This window comes from Sarcophilus harrisii, chromosome 4 (assembly GCF_902635505.1).
Source record: "Sarcophilus harrisii chromosome 4, mSarHar1.11, whole genome shotgun sequence".
Taxonomy (NCBI): domain Eukaryota; kingdom Metazoa; phylum Chordata; class Mammalia; order Dasyuromorphia; family Dasyuridae; genus Sarcophilus; species Sarcophilus harrisii.
Window position 1 is genome coordinate 323272714 of NC_045429.1, and position 21142 is coordinate 323293855.

At 35.9% G+C, this 21142-nt stretch overlaps 2 protein-coding genes across 2 annotated transcripts in view; one reads left to right on the forward strand and one right to left on the reverse strand.

Annotated features, from left to right (window-relative positions):
* The window catches only part of DDX42 (DEAD-box helicase 42), a 38817-nt gene extending 33460 nt beyond the window's left edge, over positions 1-5357 (reverse strand). Inside the window, exon 1 of the mRNA XM_031965887.1 lies at positions 4706-5357. The gene's annotated coding sequence lies outside the window, so the exon portion shown is untranslated. The remainder of the gene's footprint in view (positions 1-4705) is intronic.
* A 76-nt stretch (positions 5358-5433) lies between these two features.
* Positions 5434-21142, forward strand: part of CCDC47 (coiled-coil domain containing 47) — a 39284-nt gene continuing 23575 nt past the window's right edge. The window contains exon 1 of the mRNA XM_012548473.3: positions 5434-5645. The gene's annotated coding sequence lies outside the window, so the exon portion shown is untranslated. The remainder of the gene's footprint in view (positions 5646-21142) is intronic.

A 21142-nucleotide genomic window follows, 5' to 3' on the forward strand; every position in this document is an offset into this window, starting at 1 on the left:
AAGTTCTTATTTATAGCATGGAAGTGACATCTCCTAGACTAAAAGAACAAATTCTTGCATAGTCTATCTACCAAGACAAAAAGAATTATAGGAAGCCCACTCACAGGGCTCATCATATCATTAACAATTACCCAAAACCAGGTAGGTAGTGGAAAAAGCACTAGACCTGGATTCAGTTATATTTTTAAAAGACTACTTTAACAAGCTTGATCACCAAGACTTGCTTTGTAATCAATCACAACCCAAACAGGAAGTGAGATGAAACCTACTCAAAATTATAGAATTCTGGAGTTAGAGAGATCTTTTAAGTTCCTCTTCTTCAACCCTTCATATTACAAATAAGAAAATTGAGATCCAAAGGAAATGGCTCCAAGATCATAGAGTTAGTGATAGGAAATGACTTCCCAAAGTCACAGATAGCAATTAGAAGAATGTAAAGCTCCCAGAGGGCAAAGATTGACAGTTTTAGTCTTTGTAATCCAGCATCTAGGCACAGTATCTCGTATATAGTAAGACCTTAAAAGATGATTGTTGAATAACAGACCAGGGCAGAAAAAAGCAGTACTTATATATTTACTCTGGGTTCATTTTATGGTTGCTTTAAGAATCCCCAAAAGCAAACTATTGTTTCATGTGTAAGTGTTATAATAGGCACTGATGAAAAATTGAAGGCTAAAGAAAATATTATTATGATTTATTTTTTTAAAATGACCTACAAAGTGCTTGCCATCTAGGGGAGGGGGTGGAGGGTAGGAGGGAAAAATCGGAACAGAAGTGAGTGCAAGGGATAATGTTGTAAAAAAATTACCCTGGCATGGATTCTGTCAATAAAAAGTTACTATAATAATAAAAAAATAAATAGTTTGCCAGAAAAAAAAAAGAAAAAAGAAAAAAAAAATGACCTACAAAGCTATTTAAAAGAGAAGATAACAGGCAGAAAAAATAACCAGCCTACAGTTTAACCTGGTGTCCCTTTTGCTCTATATCTCTCAATAGGAGAAGTTAGAGTCAAGAAAGTCAACAAGTATTCAAAGGAAGGGTTAAACATATACAGACATATATAATGATAGCTAAAATAAATAAACTCATGCTTTTATTAGAAGTGAATGTAATAACAAAGCCCAGAAAATATAATGCAATACAAATTCATTTTGAAAATTCTAGACAATACCAGTAGCAAATTATGAATGGGTGGGACAGCACAGGCCTCCCAGAAACTTAAAACAGAACAGCAAGCAGTTTTAAATAGTCTTTTTGTTTTCAAATTTTAATTCCTGCATTGGCTGTTAATGTGGCACTGAATGTGTAACTACTGCTTTATACCTTGTTAATCTGCAAAAAGAGAAAAAAAAATTCTCCTTCACTCCATTCCCCCCAAAAATAAAGACAAAAAGTAGTCTAAAACTAATATGCCCTTAACAAGTTGGTTTATTTAATAGCATTCATTAGCTAATATTCCCTTTCCTGCTATTGACAGGTTAATCAAATCATTACTTTGCTTATCCATTTCCTGATGCCAGACCTGAAGATCATCCCCATATTCAAAGACCATTTATTATACTATTTTTCCGAAATCTTATTAAAATTTGCTTGAACCTTGTCTGGATAAAAGTAAGAAATGCACTAATAATCCTTTTTTCCTACTACAACTTCCTCTGCTGTTTTAAATTTGTTTTTATTCTGAATTTAATGAACACTAAATAGACATCTGCTACACCTAAAATAAAAAACTGTACATGAAGCTGTGGATCTGTGCAAAGCTTACTATTTTAAAAATACACACACATACATATGTTTTACACACACACTCTCTCTCTCTCTCTCTCTCAACATGTAACTTTCAAAGACTTTCTGTTTGTCTACACAATTATGACAGATTTATATATCTTTTTGTATTTTATAGCCAACTCCTAAGCATTTACATTACTAGAGATACATTTGGAATAGATAATAAACAATGGTAGTCTAAAAATAATTTTGCTACTTAATTCTGAAAAGTTACTGGCTCAAAAACCAGATTTACCTTCTTAAGAATGTTTTCTTTAGGCTAACATTAAAATTAAGTGGCCTTCTCTAAGCACACATTAGTTGATTAGTGAGGGAAAAGCATATGAATAGAAGTCAACTCAGCAGCTGTCAAGGATAACCAAAACTTTCTTCTGTTTATAGAATTGCTCCAAGGTCCTTCCTTCTATTCAGCATTCTCTTATATTCTCCTACCTCTAAGTCTTTGTTCAAGTTGTATCAAATGACGGGAATATTTTCCTTACCTAGCTTGTCATCTCACATCAAATAGATCTAGAAATCTTATTTCCTCCTCCTGAAAGCCTTCCCAGACAGATAAGGTTAGAGAGGTAAAAATAACCCCTTAGCTTCATTATGAAAATGGAATTCAAATGGCCTTATACACCACCAAAATACAAGCACCTACCTACCACAAAGCATAATCAGAAATTCATAATCAAGATTCTGTTTACTTTATTGTGAAAAGGCATTGTGAGTTCCAGAGAAATATATTTTATGTCTTCTTTCTAGGTGTATATCACAAAATGTTGACTGAGTCGGAATTTGTTTTAAAACTGTGAATGCAATTTGGATGCACTTGTTGAAATTTAATGACTTTAACCAAAGGAAGAATGTAGTTTACTTTTTTAAAAATTTGCTCTAATAAAACAAATATAAATAAGACTCTAAGAATTGCTTTCCCCTGCTAAAAAGTAAACTACTTTGGGTTTGAGAACACTACCTTTCATTTAACAATATCATCTTCTTTGTGCCCATTTCTGAGGAAGACAAGGATAAATCAGAAGAGCTAGAACAGCTTAGTTGCAGATCAGACATAAAGTATAAAAAATAATCAGAAAGCAAAGAAAAAATAATATAAGGAACAACTAGAAATCAAAAGTTTAATTGGGCGGTACTAAACTTCATAGAAATAAGAAAACATTAATTAGTCTGAGTTGAGATAATAAAAGAAGTCTTCATAGAAGACCTGAGATGGGCAGGGAAATGCTTTGAAAGGCAAAAAGGATGGAAGTATGGAGAGGACTGCATACAGGAGATTATATTTAAGAGCAAAGGAGGGAAAGCAAACTTAGGCGTGGTGTGTGTGTGAGTATAAACAATAGAGAGATTAGGATAATCAAAGTTTAAGTGTGTGTTGGTACATAGGGGAAAACACATTATACTGAAAAATGCTTTGGGATGGGGTTTACCCTTTGTACTTCCTTTAGGATAGCACAGAGTTTTGTACACTTAAATATGTCTGGTGAACCAATTTATATATTTATGTAAATGTTTGAACTATTATCTTTAGTCAACAAATTATGAATAATGGTTGAAATGTGACAAATACCCATGCTATTTTACTTGCCAAGTTATTTTCATAACTTATCACCCAATCTTTTTAACACTGTCATAAACACTTTGCATTCAACTTAATCTTTCTTCAGTGTTTAGCAAAAGAATCTCTGAAATCAAAACCCACTTTTATAGCATTTACACAAAACTTTAAGGTTTCAAAGCACTGTATAAATTTTTTGCTCAATTTTAACCTCACAGTAACCCTGAAAGTTAGATACTTGGTAGATGGAAAACTGAGGCAAAAACTTGCCCAGGGTCACACATCAAGTAGATATTTGAGAACAGATCTTTAGTTAGGTCTAAAAGTCCAGGTTAGGCTGGACTCTACCCACTGCACCACTTAGGTTCCATGAGATGACAAGAAACTTCACTAGTATAAATTGTTTTTAATCCAAACCTATTTCTTTTTCCTCTTCATTACATCAAAACTCGAGTAGAAATGGGGGTTATTAATCTGTAGGTCGCATATTGGACTTAGAAAATAACATATTAACACTGAGTTATTAAATTTATTTCATTGAATATTTGTCCATTATACTTAAATCTGGTTTGGGCCAAGTTCGTGTTGGACACCTCTAGTATAAACAAGAAAAAGAATGAACACATTCAGTATGTAGTAAAATTCAGTTATAAAGAGGCTTACTCCTCCCTCAATTTATTATATCCTCAGGGTCAATTGGCAATTCGTCTCTCCACATCAGTGTTGTAACGCAATTTTCCTGTAAATTACCGGTCGTCAATAACTGAGTGGTGTTGGTTACAACCCAGCAGAAATTCTTATAAGATTTTTTTCTTTTTTAAATGGGGATCAAAATAAATCTCCACCTTCACGAACGCCTCCAACAGTGGTAGCGAAAAGAGTCCGGGCTCCATCGAACCCCGATTTCTCACCTGAGACTCAGGGGCGGGCCGCTTCCCGACACCGCGCAGGGCCGGGGGCTGCCAGGGAGTCCGCCACCCTCCAGCAGACACCAAGCCCATTCCACTCTCCTTCCCCACCTCGAGGCTGGATTAGAGGGTCGCCCCCCATCGCAAGAGCCGCCAACCCGGACGACGCATAAGTCGCGATCGCGGAGCTAGCGCCAGGGGCGGGACCCTGGCTCGGCCCGCCCCCTCCCCCCGACTCCCGGGCTGGGCCCGCGCCCTCGGGCCACCAAGCCACCGGGGCCCTCGGGATTCTCTTACCCACTGCCTCGTTTGAGAAAACTTGGCTCGACTCTTTGTTAAGGGAAGCCGAGGTCCCCGGGCCTACACTAGGCCACACGGCGGTCTCCTGATGCCCTACGAGCTGTCGGCCCAGTACCCTGAACCGCCATCCCCGACCTAACCCGGAGAGGCTTACCGAGTCGCCGCCGCCACAAACGAGTCCCGCCGCTCCGGATTACGTGCGCTCGGTCTCCGTTCCCCCTTCCCGATGGGTGCCCGTCGTTCTCCGCCTTCAGTCACAGCAGCCGCTTAGCCGGTTGCTGGGAGGGGGTGGGGGAGGGCAGTACGTAATGGGACATGCGCAATGAAGGGGACGCTGGGATAGGGGCGGAGCCTAAGGCCCTCGCTTGCCCTGTGAGGAAGGAGAGAAAAGCTGAAGTGGTTGTGTGTTTGCTCTTTTACCTCGCTGCTCGTTGTCCTGGTGGGGACTGATGCTGCTCAAGTGTGCTCCTGGCCTTTATTTTTCCCGTCTAAAACACGGGGAAGGGGTGGGGTCTGAGAGGAGTGAGGGACAGTCTTGGTCAAGGATTTTCCGTGCACACGTAAAGATATATCCAGGTCTGGAGAAAGGGCCAAGTTCCTCCTAGTCCCGTCAAAAAATAAAAAGAAAAACAAACTTCCACCCACGTGAATATGTATGTGTATGATCGAATGTCCCATTTCCTGCCCGCTCGCGCGTGCGCACGGCCGCGTGGTCTCTTTAAACTTAAAGTAGGTACCGCTATCCTTTACAAGAGGGGAAAGGACATTTTTAACCTTCGCCCCTCCTTCCCCGGGCCCGAGGCGAAGCCTGTAACCCCACAGCCTCACGCCGCACGCGCGCAGGCGCACAATTACGCAATGTACGCAAAAGGAGAGCGCCGCCGTGGCTGCGTGCCTGCGTGCGTGCGTGCGAGACTCGACCGGCAGGCAGTGACGGAGTGCCGGGCCCTACCTCAGCACACTACCTCCTAGGGGGGTCTGGGGAGAGGAACGGGTGTTCCCGCGGCAGTTCCCGTATAGGCGACGGGAGAGGTCACCGGGACGAGGTCGCGGTGACGACGGCGGCCGCACCTGTCCTTTAGCTTTCAGTGCAGGTAGGGAAGGGAGAGCGCGGGCAATGCCTGACGGTTGGGGCGCATGGACCTGCCCGAGGAATGTGGGTGGGAAGCCTCGAGGCCTAGGCTGGTGGTCTTGGCTTCCCCCCATCTTTTCTTCCCTCTTCTCCATCCGATCTTGGGGCCCCCGATCTCGGCACAGGCATCCCCCCGGGCCCCGGCCCCTTCCCCGAGATTCCAGCGGTGTACGGGGCCCCTAGTCCGTAGAGGGGGATGTTGAGCCAGTGCTCTCCAAAGCCACATGAGGGCAAAGTAAAGACAAAGTGCACTTAAGTCTCCCCGGTGGATCATAAGAGGTTGGAAAAGTACTTACCAGAGTCCATAGATTTAGACCTGGAAGGGCCCCGCGAAGAGGCGACTGACTCTGACAGGGGTGCACATCTGAGTTCAAATCCCTTCTCTGGACACTACCTTGTGTGTGACCTTGGGTTAGCTTCTTCACCCATCTGGCCCCCAATTTCCTCATCTGTAAAAAGAGGATGTTGGGCTGGAGGCTTCCGAGCTACTCTTCTAGCTCTAGATGTATGATCTTATTGGGATCAAAGGCATTGTTTTACATCCGAGGAAATTGAGGGCCGGGGAGGACCACCAGATCTTACCTACCAAAGATAAATTAGTTTCTGTAATACTTGGAGGAGTGTCCTGGGAAATCTTCCAAGGTCACATTGAGCTTTAGATTTCTGAGTCAGAGCATGGGATTTGAAAGCTCGTGCTGTTTTCTTCCTCTGCTCATTGCTTCTAAATACTGACTTAATATCCTGGAGAAGAAGCTGTTGGAGTTTAGGGAAATAATCCAAACTTGTTGATGCACTTGACCTACTTCTTTCTCATGTCTTTTATCCTCTTTTCCCTACCCAGTCTGTTATGGGGTTTGCATGTCGGGGATGTAGTGGTTATTTCTTGAGAGTTGAGGTGACAGGTGCTGCTGAGCTGTTGTGTGAGGATTAAATACCCAAACAGCCCAAGGTTCAAATATCATGGCTAATTTTAACCCAAAGAATTCTGAGAGAACTTTGCTGACCTGTGTCTTATGCTACATTTTTATTTTAGTAGACAGTACTAGAGAAAAAAAATTCAAGAAATGTTTAAAACCAGTTCCAGGGTAGGTAATAACATTGACTTCCAAAGTGTTTCTTTTGAGAATTACTTAAAAAGTTTGACTTCAGTTTAGGATGATAAAGGTTAGGTTGGATTGAGCTGTTTGTGTCCACAAGTGTATGAGTAGTGCAAATGTTGAACGAATCACAGAATATGAGACCTAAGCAAATACTTAAACATGAAGGGAGTTTTGGAACAAATAAAGAGAAGCTTTTTAAAAACTAATAGTTTAAAGTTTAAGGAACTAGATAAATTCATGGACTCAATGCTGGGGTACTAGGAATATTTTGATAACAGGTTGATGTCAAATATGGTTATACTTTATAAAATATTTATTGGTGTCACTGTAAGAAATCATCAGATCCAGTATAACATTTATGTTCATGTATGTCTGTCTTATTTTGAATCTGAGTTTTAGTTAAGTTCAAACAAAGTGAGACTATTCACCCATGTGAGCATATGTCAGTGGATTTTTGAAGAAGGAAGTATATAGTCTGTAGAAAAAGAGTAATTTTGTGTCCAGAGACCTCAGTTCATATCCTGGGTTGATGCTAGTAGGAATAGGTCATGTAATAGAAAGTGCTTTGTATGTATTGGCAGTATAGTGAAATAGGTTTTAGTTGAGACTTGAAAGAAACCAGGGAGGTCAAGGGACAGATGGGGCAGAAGAGCAGTCCAGGCATGGGGGAGGGACAGCCAGCAAAAGTGCCTGGCTTGTAAAGATGGAGTGTCTTGTATGGATCCACTGTCACTGGATCACAGAGTATATGGAGACAAAGGTATAAGTCTAGAAAGATATGAAGGACTTTGAATGCCAAACAGGGTTTTATATTTATTACTAGAAGTAATAGGGAACCACTTGAATTTTTTGAGTTGGGGGGAGGAGGGGTTGAAGGAAAAGATTAGAAGACACAGCCAGATATTTTATTTAGGAAGATGGATTGTAATGGGGAAAGACTTGAGGCAGGAAAACTAATCAGCCTGTTATTGGCAGTAATGGAGAGGTGAACAATAAGACCCCTAAATCAGGTTGGTGACAATACCAGAAGAGCCATGTACACCAGAGATACTTCAGGGGTAGAATCAATAGGATTTTGCAACTGATTGAATGGGGGGGGGGAGGGGAAGAAGGAGGGAAGGTAAGCAGTGAATGAAAATGAGGAGTACAGAATGACACTTAGGTTTGAACTTAAATGACTAGGAGAATGATGAGAGGATCGATTGTAGGAAAATTAAAAACAGAGAAGGCCTTGTAAAAGATAATGAATACAGTTTGGGGCATGTTATGTTAAGGACATCTATGGGACATCCAATTCAAGAAGTCAGATTGGCAGTTGGAGATGGGAAATTGAAGTTCATGGGCCTTCCTTGTCTACAAGCTTCATTTCTGTTGCACCTTTAGACACTTTACCATTTGGGTTAACCTTTTTCAGTTGCACAGGGCAGGGTATAGGAATACTCCTAGGAAATCTTATCATTCCAAGCAGGCCTCCCCCACTCCCAGTTTCCTTTGTCCTGTTCTCTTCTCCCTCCTCCCAAACACTTAGGTGGGGTAATTTTAGGTGGTTTCCCAACTGATTTTTACTACCATAACTTGAGACCATTGAATAAGATGAGCTCTGAAGCCAATCAAGAATGAAAAATGATAATGGTTACTGGGAAATGTGGAGTTAGAAGAGGAGCAATAAAATTGAGGAGGAGCATCATTGATTAAAATTACCATATCGGAATAGGAAAAAGACTAGCCATATGTATGTGGTCAGGTTTTGACAAGATTATAAATGTGGGACGGAAGAATGGTTCTATTTGATTTTATTTAAAAAATAAAACAAAACCCACAAAACTTCACATTTGGAGGCAAAGAGAACATCATTGAATTTAAGAATCTAAGGAATAAAATGTATAATAGGAAAAACCAGAAGGAAAGTTTGTGGAAGAAATGAATTAATGTTTCAGGATTAAAAAAAATCTCAGATGAATATTGCAGGTCATCATGTGATACAAAGAATTCTCAGATGAAGAAAAGAGATAGAAATACACCGAAAACTTATGATTTCTACTTTTCCCTTTGGGCTAATAGGGAGAATAAAGATATAATGTTGTGGTACATATTGAAGAGAAAAATAGTCTGGTAGAAGCATGAAGTGACCCCACCAAGGCAGGAAAGCCGCCTGAGAAATAGAAATATGTTTCTTCCAACATAGAATCATGACACTTAAGGAAGTAGATACTGATTCTCTGTTGAGAATTAGCATCCCGTAAAATAAGTTTTAGAGAATCCTGGAAAAAATTAGTATTTTTTTAAATGGAGTAGAAGAAAGACATATATTTTGTGAAAAGGGAGCACTATAAATTATCATTGAACTAGAAGAATGGATGGAAGGATTAACCGCTCATTTTTTTTTCTGAGCTAGAAAAAGATTTCCTAACTGTGTGACCCTAGGCAAGTCACTTAACCCCAATTGCTTCGGCCAAAAAAAAAAGTAAACCCAAGAAATTTGGAATAGAGCAAATAATTAGGAGGAGGAGTTTAGAGGAGGTTATTGCTAATAGCTCATGTTTATATAGAGCTTTAAGTTTGTATAACATTCTCTATGAGCAACACAACCTTGTGAGGTAGGTAACTGTTATCCTCATTTTTCAAATGGGGAAACTGAAGTTTAGAAACGTTAAGTGACTGCTTGTCTGGTGTCACACAATGAATATCCAAGGTAAAATTTAAACCAACTCTTGATAATTCCAAGTCCAGCATTCTATTTACTATGCCACCAGAGGGGAAAGAGTGATTTCAGAGTAACATAGGCAAAACAAATAGAAGAGGTAAATTAAAAGAGGAAGTAAATCAACAATGGAGAGATAGGGGAGTGGGATCTTAAGAAATACATTTATTCAGCACTTATTTACCAGGCATCATTAAGTTGGGAATAGAAATACAAGCAAACTGGGGAAGCCAGGTGTTGAAGTAGATAAGAATACCAGCCCTGGAGTCAGGAAGATCTGAGTTCAAATTCCAACTCAGACACTTAACACTTCCTAGTTGTGTGATCCTGGACAAATCATTTAAGCCCAGTTGTCTCTCAAAAGACAAAACACCTGCCAATAAATAAATAAAATCTAGGAAGAACATTTCTAAGGACAAGAAGCTTCCATCCTAATGGAGTAAGTTATGGAAGAAGTCTCAAAAGTCTTAGTGAAGTTTTAAGTTTTAAAAACTACTGATGTATAACACTTCACAAAAACTTTTGGCACATCCTGTATTTAAAGAAGTTTAGGCTCAGCAGTCCAGTGAGAAATGGATGAAGATGATGTCTAGAGCACTGGCAATGTGGTATGGAAGATGTCCAAAAATATATTTACATATTTGATTATTGGGAGGAAACACTATTATTATCGTAAATGTGAACAGATAAGAAAACAAAACCCTGTGATTTATTGCATACCTCACCAAAAAACCCACATTTAAACAAAATCTTGTGTTTTAAGTGTCTAAAAAAACAAGAATTGGCAGCAATAAATGATAAAATCAGTAGAGGCAAACAGGGAAATTACATTATCCTTTGAAATATCATAGCCATAGCCCTTTTTGTAGTGGCTAGAAACTGGAAACTGAATGGATGTCCATCAGTTGGAGAATGGCTGAATAAATTGTGGTATATGAAATTATGGAATATTACTGTTTGAAGAAATACCAACAGGATGATTTCAGAAGGCCTGAGAGACTTAACGAACTGATGCTGAGTGAAATAGCAGACCAGGAGATCATTATACTTCAACAACAATATGATGATGACTAGTCTGATGGATCAGGCCATCCTCAGCAACAAGATCAACCAAATCATTTCTAATGGAGCAGTAATGAACTGAACTAACTATCCCAGAAAGAACTCTGGAGATGACTAAAACCATTACATTGAATTCCCAGTCCCTATATTTATGCACACCTGCATCTTTGATTTCCTTACAAGCTAATTGTACAATAATTCAGAGTCTGATTTTTGTACAGCAAAATAATGTTTGGTCATGTATACTATTGTGTATCTAACTATATTTTAATACATTTAACATCTACTGTCATCCTGCCATCTAGGAGGGTGGGGTAAGAGGTGAAAAAATTGGAACAAGAGGTTGAAATTGTTAATCGTAAAGTTACCATGTATATATCCGTAAATTAAAGGCTATTAAATAAAAAAATTAAAAAAAAAAGAAATATCATAGCCATGGGGAAAATATATATATATATATTACATTTATATTTACCAAATAGCATAGTGGCTAGGTATTTTTTTTAATAAGCTAGATATTGCAAAAGGATATTGAGTATGTTAATATAGTTGTCTTTACTAGAACCTTCAAAAAGTATAATATTCCTTTGTTATCATGTTTGCCAATTTGATGTCCTGGAAGATCAGATTTGTTTTATTATGTCTATTGTAACACAATTTATAAAAGACTGTTGATTGACTATCCTCAAAAATAAATCAAAAGATAAGTTGGTTTTTGACTTATCTGGCAGTTTTTGAGTGGGAATGTTAAAAAAGACACATTTCTCTACCTCCTGTGGTAATTTTGTATCACTAGATGATGTCCAGGACCATGAAGGAAATGTTAAAAGGAAGGTTTAATAAAAGAACATTACTTAAAAATCAGCAATAATCAAATAGCAAAGCCTAAAGAAAATAAGGACAAGAGATAGAAACTCAAATGAAGATTAACAAATGACATCTTAAAGACAATGAAAGAACAAATCATGGAAACAATAACTATGTTAAATATTTTAATGACAATGAAAGAGTATACCCAAACTTATAGACACAGCTGAAAAAAACATTCACTTAGAAAAGTATATATCTCTGAAAAATTATATTTAAAAAATAGAAAAAGAACAATCAATAAGCATGTAACTAAAAAAAGAAAATAAATTAGCAATCCCAAAACAAGTAGTACCAAAAAAAAATCTGAAAATTAGACAAATAAAGAAATTTGAAAATATTGTAGAACTAATAAATACAACTGAGTTATTTTTAACGAGTTCCACTATAACTGATAAACTATTGGCTATCTTATTCAAGAAAAAGAGACAAAAATAACCAAGATCAATAATAAAGTGAATTCCTAACAGGAAATTTTTTAAACTAAGAAATTACTCTTTTACAGTTAGACTTCAGCAAATCTGAGAGTTCAAAGAAAATTGGTTTATATCTGCAAAAATGTGAACTACTCCAATGAGCAAAACAATAAATGGAAATTTTTTCCTCCAAAAAAAAATTTGTATTTGATTGATCATACCTAGTTCTTTATGTCTCATTCTTTACCTACAGTCTTATCACCTTTCCACTAGGAGGAAGGAGGCATCATTCAATATTAGCATGATGGAATTGTGTTTGTCTCGCATTAATGAAAGATCTTTGGCTTTACAATGTTGTAGTCAGTGTTCAAATAGTTCTCCTATTCACTCTACTGGTCATCAGATTATAAAAGTCTGTTCACTTCTCTGAATCTGTCCCTTTAAAACTCCATGGCCTTCATATATCACAATAATTTGCTTAGTCACTTTACAATAGATGAGCACATATTTATTTTCTTATTTTTTAAACTACAATAAAAATATAAAAGTTTTTGTACGTATGATTCTATTCCTCCTTTATAAAATCTCTTTGGGGAATACACTTAGTAGTGGTATTTCTGAGTCAAACCCAGTTTAGTGACTTTTTTTTAATATAGTTCTAAATTGCTTTCTATAGTGGTTGATCATTTCACAATAATACCAAAGAAATTTGATACAAAAATTTTTTTTCACTACTTGATTGTTTCCCTTCTAATTTTTAACTGAATCAGTGTTACTTTTGCCAAGTTTCAATTTTATATTATCAAAATTGCTCATTCTGTTTACTGTAATATGTACTGTGAAAACATTTGGTCAAGATCTCTTTACCTTTTTATTGTTAATGAAAGATATTTTCATTCTCTTCTAATTTATTTGATATGACCTTTTATATGTAGGTCATTTGGAATTTGTGGTGTAAGGCATGAGATATTGATTTATACCTACTTTATAATAAACTATTCCCCAATCTTTTCTGTACTTTTTTTCTCAAATAGTGAGTTCTTACTCCTTACACATTTGAGAGATCCTTGAGTTTATTGACCACTATTCTGTTTTCCAGTAGCATCTGGGCTTTATATGCCCAACTGTTCCATTCCTAAATTTTTTAAAATTGTTTTATCCATACAGAATAATTCTATTGTTTCTTACTTTGTATTATGACTTAGTATTACTAGGTCTTCTTTCTCCCGTTTTTTTTTTATTACTCTGAAATATTTAAACTTTTGTTCTTCCAAACGCCTTCTCTTTTAATTTTGTTTAGTTATATGTAAAATAATTCTTTGATAGTTTGATGGATGTGGTGTTGAATCAGTAGATAATTTTAGGTGGTGTTATCCTTTAAATTATATGAGTAATTAATATATTAAGTTTTCCTTTATTTCCCCAAAGACTGTTTTGTGGTTATATGCTTATAATTCCTATGTGTGAATTGATAAAGAGGACATTTTATCCATCTGTATTTACTTTTCTTTCTTGTTTTTGTTTGCTAGGTTTTGTTGATAATATGTAAAATGGCTCATTTTTGAGTCTAATTGAAATTCTGTACTTTATTGAATTTGAATCAGTTTTTATTTAGAGCTCTAGGACACCCTAGATTAATTATCATATCATCCACAAAATGTAATAATTTTGTTTCTTAGTTGCCTGGGCTTAGTTGAGTGTAGTCAACATTTCTTCTTTTTTTTACTTATAGAATTTCTATCACTATATCAAATAATTGTGATAATCAGTATTAGTGCTTTACCATGATCTTACTGGAAACGCAGTTATTGTTTTTTCATTGTATTTAATGTTAGCTCTTGTTTTTAGATAGGTACTATTTATTATATATGGAAAGATCCAGTCATTCCTGTGCTTTCTAATATTTTTATCAATAAGGTATTGAATTGTGTCAAAAGATTTTTCTGCAACTATTTGTATAATATGTAGTTTTAGTTTTTGTTCATTAGTGTGGTTTATTATAGTTTTGCAACTATTGAAACAACGCAGTATTCCTAATATAAATTCATCCTGTTGATGATGTGCTTAATTATTGTAATTGTTACTGTAGCTTCCTTGCTAATATTTTATTAAGTATTTTTATATAACTACATTAGAATAGTGGTATGTCATTATTCCTATTTATGTGTCAGAGCCATAGATGTCTTAAAGAAGTAATGTAATAGACTTGCTTTCTTTCCCTGTTTTTGCAATTTGTAAAATGAAGTTAATAGTTCTTTGAACATTTGATAAAATTTGCTTACTTATCTGTTTCTTGGACTTTTTTTTTAAAGGTCCTTTGTGGGTTAATTATTTTTCTGAGATTGGGTTGTTTAAATGATCTTTTTCTTTTAAACAGTTTCAGTGTTTTTGTAAAAACCATTTCATTTAAGTTATATGATTGGATAAGTTAGTTTCTAATAAGTTTGTTTACTCTTGTGAGTTACTTTATTTTTTTATGTTGTTAATTTAGCTTCCGTCCTTCCACCTCCTGCATACCCTTGAACACATATTAACTATTTTTGTCTATTTTTTAATAAAAGGGAAAACATTGCTTATGTGCTTTTACTATAGCACTGTACTAAAAGCAACATATAAAAATAAAAGTAACCAACAAAGCCCTTGCCCTTAAGAAACTTACATTCTAATAGGTTGATGCAAAGCATATAGGGGAGCAATGTCCAGTGTTTTAGGTGGTATTTGATGACTACTCAGAAAATAAAGTGGGAGAGGGTATGAACTTGGTGGGATGGCATGTAAATGGCCAGAGAGTGGTGGGTCTGAATACAGACTATTTATAGTAAATATTTGGTAGGTGGAAACTCAAAAATTAAGGACAAGCTTGGAATGCTGGATTGGAGGTAAAAGTTGAAGTAGAAAGCACAGAAAGATGGTAGCATGAAAATGACCTGGAAATAGCATTATTCATCCATTCAATATTTTTTCAGTTTTATGTATCTTTCTGGTTTTTAGAAATTTCTGTTTTTATCTTTAGTTGAGGTTTTCTGATGTGTTTCTTCTCAGGGTTTATTAGATACATACCCAGTTAATTGATTTGATCTTTGTTTTGATGATGATATGTGGTCCCTTAAATACTTCTTTGTCTTTGAGGCTAGACTCAAATTTAACCTCACAATTTACTTGGTATGGTTCCTTGGGCAAGTTAATTAACCTCTGCTGCCTCAGTTTTCTTATTTGTAAAATGGTGGCAATAGTAGTATCTACCTCCCAGCATTGTTATGAGATTAAAATGAGATAATATTTGAAAAACATTTAGCAAATAATCAAATACCATACAAAAAGTAGCTATTATTAGCTGTTATCATTAAAAGATATATTTAATATTCTACTTTTCCATGTCAGCAAACTGGGTCAAATTTGGTCTAGTGTCTTTTTTTTTTAACACCCCACAAGCTAGTGATGGTTTTAACATTTTTAAAAAAAAGTTTTATTATATTTAAAATTTTTAAAGCCATTCTTAGATTTTTGAACATACAAAAACAGGAATAGGTAGGATCTGATCCTTGGGGGACCCTATCAGATGGTCAATTTTCGGAAGAGTACTGTGCAAAATATTTATGTATTCCTTTATATTCCTATTCAATAATTTTAAAATGTGTGTGTGTATGTGTGTGTCTTTTTTAAAAGTCTTATTGTGTTCTGAACTTTTTTGTTTCATCTTTTTTTGTTAGATTTGTTAACTAGGTGCAAAAGTAGCACATTTTGAGACCTCTAGCTAATGTAATGTTACTGTCTTTTTCTCTAATTAGCTTTTTTTTTTTTAAGTAACTGCTTTAAAGATAATGTAATTTCCCTGTGACAGAAAAGAAAGAAGCAGTATTTATGTAGTGCCTACTATGTGGCAATTTAATGGCTAAGTAGCATTGAGTATAGCCACACCTAGAGTCAAAACTTGTCATCTTCCTAACTTCAAATGTGGCATCATTAGCTTGTGACTTTAGCCAAGTTACTTAACCCTGTTTCTCTTGGTCCTCCTCTGTAAAATGAACTGGAATAGGAAATAGCTTCTATTATCTCTGCCAAGAAAACCCTAAATAGAGTCACAAAGAATCAGACATGACTTAAAATGAGTGATTTATAATAAATGTGCTAGTACTAAGTGCATTTTTTCCCCCTGAAGCAATTGAGGTTAAGTGACTCACCCAGGGTCACACAGCTAGGAAGTGTTAAGTGTCTGAGATCAGAACCACTGCACCACCTAGCTGCCCCCATATGCTAAGTGCTTTTTACAAAGAATACCTCATGTAATCTTTATAATAATTCTGCAAGGTAGATTGTTATATCCTCATTTTACAGTAGAGGAAACTGAGGCAGAAATTAACTAAGTTGTCCAGGACACATAACTAATAAGAATCCAAAACTACATTTGAACTCGGGTTTTCTTGATTCCAGACCCAGTACTCTCTTCACTCTGCCACCCAGCTTTCTTTACAATTTTTAAATTTATTTTTTAAAGTATTTTTTAATTCTTGTTTTATTTGAGATCAGTTCATTTCTCTGCTTTTATTCTGATTCTCCTGCAACATAATAAATTCTGTCCCAACCTCTTGTTTTACTATTTGAAATGTTTATTAGTGAGTTCTGCAATGAATATTGATTTTAAAAGATTATACTTTCTTTTTAAAAAATGTTTATTTAAAACTAAATACAAAATTAGAAAAATAGTCAATATATAATATTCAAGTATTTGTAGTATTTTATTGTGGCTGCTGAAAAATCTTGTACAGTTCTAATTGTAGCTCCAGCATATTTGGATTGGGGGTTTTTGTTTCTTGTAAAATTTTCTTTTTGATTTAGGGACTTTAAAAGTTAGCAATAATGCTCCTATGTGTTTTCCATGTAGGATCTCTTTGAGGTGGTTATTGGTGAATTTTTTCCTATTTCTATTTTCCCCTTGTGTTCTGTTACTTCAGGACAATTTTCTTTTAATTATTTCTTGTGTTAAGGTTCTTTTTTTGGTCACAGCTTTCAGGTAGTCCAGTTATTCTTATATTTTCTCTTTTTTTATCTATTCTCCAGACATGTTGTTTTTCTTCTATTTTACATTTTGTTCTATTTTTTCATTCTTTATATTTTGTTTTCTTATTTCTTGATCTATTATAGTTTCACTGGCTTTCCTTTGTCCAATTCTAATTTTCTTTTTTTTTTTTTTTTTTTAAATTTAATAGCCTTTTATTTACAGGATATATACATGGGTAACTTTACAGCATTAACAATTGCCAAACCTCTTGTTCCAATTTTTCACCTCCTACCTCCACCCTCCCTAAATGGCAGGATGACAGTAGATGTTAAATATATTAAAATATAACTTAGATACATAATAAGTATACATGACCAAAACATTATTTTGCTGTACAAAAGAATCAGACTCTGAATTATTGTACAATTAGCTTGTGAAGGAAATCAAAAATGCAGGTGTGCATAAATATAGGGATTGGAATTCAATGTAATGGTTTTAGTCATCCCCAGAGTTCTTTTCTGGGTATAGCTGGTTCAGTTCATTACTGCTCCATTAGAAATGATTTGGTTGATCTTGTTGCTGAGGATGGCCTGATCCATCAGAACTGGTCATCATCTAGTACTGTTGCCGAAGTATATAATGATCTCCTGGTCCTGCTCATTTCACTCAGCATCAGTTCGTGTAAGTCTCTCCAGGCCTTTCTGAAATCATCCTGTTGGTCATTTCTTACAGAACAGTAATATTCCATAATTTCATATACCACAATTTATTCAGCCATTCTCCAACTGATGGACATCCATTCAGTTTCAGTTTCTAGCACTACAAAAGGGCTGCCACAAACATTCGTGCACATACAGGTCCCTTTCCTTCTTATAATCTCTTTGGGATATAATCCCAGTAGTAACACTGCTGGATCAAAGGGTATGCACAGTTTGATAACTTTTGAGCATAGTTCAAACTACTCTCCAAAATGGTTGGATTCGTTCACAACTCCACCAACAATGAATCAATGTCCCAGTTTTCCCACATCCCTCCAACAATCATCATTATTTTTTCCTGTCATTTTAGCCAATCTGACAGGTGTGTAGTGGTATCTTAGAGTTGTCTTAATTTGCATTTCTCTGATTAATAATGACTTGGAGCATCTTTTCATATGACTAGAAATAGTTTCAATTTCTTCATCTGAGAATTGTCTGTTCATATCCTTTGACCATTTTTCAATTGGAGAATGGCTTGATTTTTTATAAATTAGAGTTAATTCTCTATATATTTTGGAAATGAGGCCTTTATCAGAACCTTTGACTGTAAAAATATTTTCCCAGTTTATTGCTTCCCTTCTAATCTTGTCTGCATTAGATTTGTTTGTACAAAAACTTTTCAGTTTGGTATAATTCCAATTCTAATTTTCAAAGAATTATTTTCTTAAAGACTCTGGCTCTCCTTTCTATTTAGCTGACTTTCTTTTTGTAATCTTTCTCTTTTTTCTTGGATTTTTTTTTTCCTCAATCTTTCTCATGATTTTTAAAGTTTTTGTTCTGTTTTTGAGTTCTTTCATATATTCTTTTGGAGGAGGCAACCATTTAACATTACTCTTTGAGGTAGGAGAGGCTTTTTTAAAATTTCAATGTCTTCTTCTAAAGATGAACCAGGTCTTCCCTATTCCCATAGTAAGTTTCTAGGGTTTGATTCTTTCTCTTTCACTCATTTTTTAAAATGAGAACTTATTAGTATAACTTCTATTGGGGAGGATGGGGGAGAAAAATGGTATGCTTCAGGTCAGCTCTGATCTGGAACTCCAAACCAAAAACTCCATCCTCCTGCAAAGGTCCACAGCCATCAGCTTCCTTATCCCTCTACTTCTGCACTTACCAGGTCTTAGGCTACGCCTAACCTGCAGTACCTTTCCTTACCTAGTCACCTCTACGTTTCTTTGGACGTCTCTGAATACAGGAGACAAAATAGTCACCACACTTGATGAAGGTTGCAGCAGGCACACTTTATTTGGTACAGCTTATGATGTCTTTCTTTCTCCCTCCTCCCTTATATCTTCCCCCAAACTGTCCTCTGTTTTCCCCAGGTCACATGCCTGGGCAACAGTCCTTCCAATGGAGGGGAGTGCTTACCCCGTTCTTGGCACATACTCAATGTGTGACTGTTTGTGACTTGTTTCTCTTGCTGGAACACCTAGAGCACACCTGTCAGCCAAATACATGCTGGGTGCCTCAACCACATCCTGGTTTGTACTGTTAGCCAAGGCACTGTGTTATAGGGGTCATGGAAAATAGGTGGAGTAGAAGATTTCAGGGCCCAACAATCAGATGTGCTCTTTCCTCCTCATCCAGGGCCTTGCATTCAGCAGCCCTGACTTTCTTTATCAGGAGTAGTTCTCTTACTCTTCCAGGACTCAGACCACCTCACTCTCTATACTGTTCAGGAGATGAAAGTCCCTATTGTTTGAGTCGCTTCCTTTCCAACCCAGCTAGCCCCAGGAGTCCCCACTTACTGTTTCTGCATAGCTGGCCTGGAGGTGTTTACACATCACACTAGTTAAAGCTCAATCCTGGACTCTTTCTTTGGATCTTTTCAGAAGGACCCCTGTTCTACTCCCATGTCTTACTTATTTTTCACTAGTATCTTCCCAGGATCTTCTAAATAGATTACGCTTTCATTAACTCAGATTTATATCAGGAATATACAATGAGTTCAGCATTAGGAAATATTGACTGAAAAAAATTTTTTAAAGGGGATTGGGGAAAGATTGGATTGCAAATCTTAAACATTATATATTCTTAAGAGACCAAAGACAAATTTAGACAGGTTAGTTAGTTAATATAGAGGATGAAATATCCCATCATATCCTTAACCCAACTGCTGTCTTACAGCTGTCATACGGCCAGAAGATAGAAAAAATTAACTATCCTAATTATGAATAAATACTGTTATTTTCTTGTATAAAGGATATCCCATTTACTTTCATTGAGTACTTTTTTAAAGCACCTGTTAAATGCTTACTGAATGATAGAAAAGAAGTTGAAGATTTAAACTTAAAGTTTAACTTTGTGCCACAGAAAAACTTCTGGTAGTTTTCTAATTTCGGGTCTACTGGTATTTAATATGCTGCTTGTCAAATATTACTAGCCATAATTTACTTTGAGTTTGGCTAACAGTATCATGGTATGGCTTTGAATGAGTTGATTGAGAAACAAGAGACTTGTGTTTATGTGGTTTCTAATTATTAATCTCTAAAATTAGAATAAAATTTCAAACCCCATATATTGTATGTGTGGTAGGAATGAAATTCAGTGCATAATAATGTTTATTGGATTGAAATAGAAAGGAGCAATGCAAGAAACATTTCAGTAACATAAATGACAGAACTTACTGACTTTATGTGAATGGTGGAGAAGGGGAAAAAATCAAAGATGAATTCAAGATTTTGAACTTTGAAAAAACAATACAAAGAAACATTTAAGTACCTATTGTTTGCTAAGCACTTTCCCTTATAGCAAAGGGGAGATAAAAAAAGTTTTGATAAGACACAGCCTTTGCTTTCATGAAGTTTACTAAAGGGGAACTTAGTAAATAAAACATCAATATAGATAGCTATGTTAGACAGTCACAAAATAAAGGTATCATCTACAGGTGATAGCAGAAATGGCTTCATGGAGGAGGTGACATTTCAGTTGGTTTTAAAGAAAGGTAGGAATTCAGTAGAGATGGTGGGAAAATTCCAGCCATATGAAACAGCATAAGAGTAGAGTACAAATTTGGGGGGCAGAGAATGGTCCATATTGGTCAGCGTATAGACTACACAAAAGAGTAATTTTGGTCAAATTTGGAAAGACAATGTAGTATCACAATTGTGAAAGAACTTGAATGCCAGGCAGAAATTAGAATTTTTACTCATTAGATAGTAGGAAACTAGTGAGGACTGGAGTTGAAGAATGACTTGTCTAGTTACCAGTCAAAAATATTTGGGGGTTGCAGAAGTAGAGGATGTTTTGAAAGAGAAAGAAAATGTAGATTAAAAGATCTAAAAGGAAAAATGGCAACAAATATGAAGACTTCTGCTAAGGTAGCATTTATAGGACTTTCTAACTCCTTGACTCTTCTTTATTTCTCATATCCAAAGATAACAAGGTTAAGAATAAGAAAGAACAAGTGAATAAATATTTTTACCACATAGAAATAGTAAATACTTGAGATGAAATAAGGAAAAGCAAGTTTAAGGGAATGAATTATCTTTTTAGACATAGAATCAAAGATATTCAAAAGTTTGAAGGGGTCTTAGAAGCTGTCTAGTCCAAAAAATAT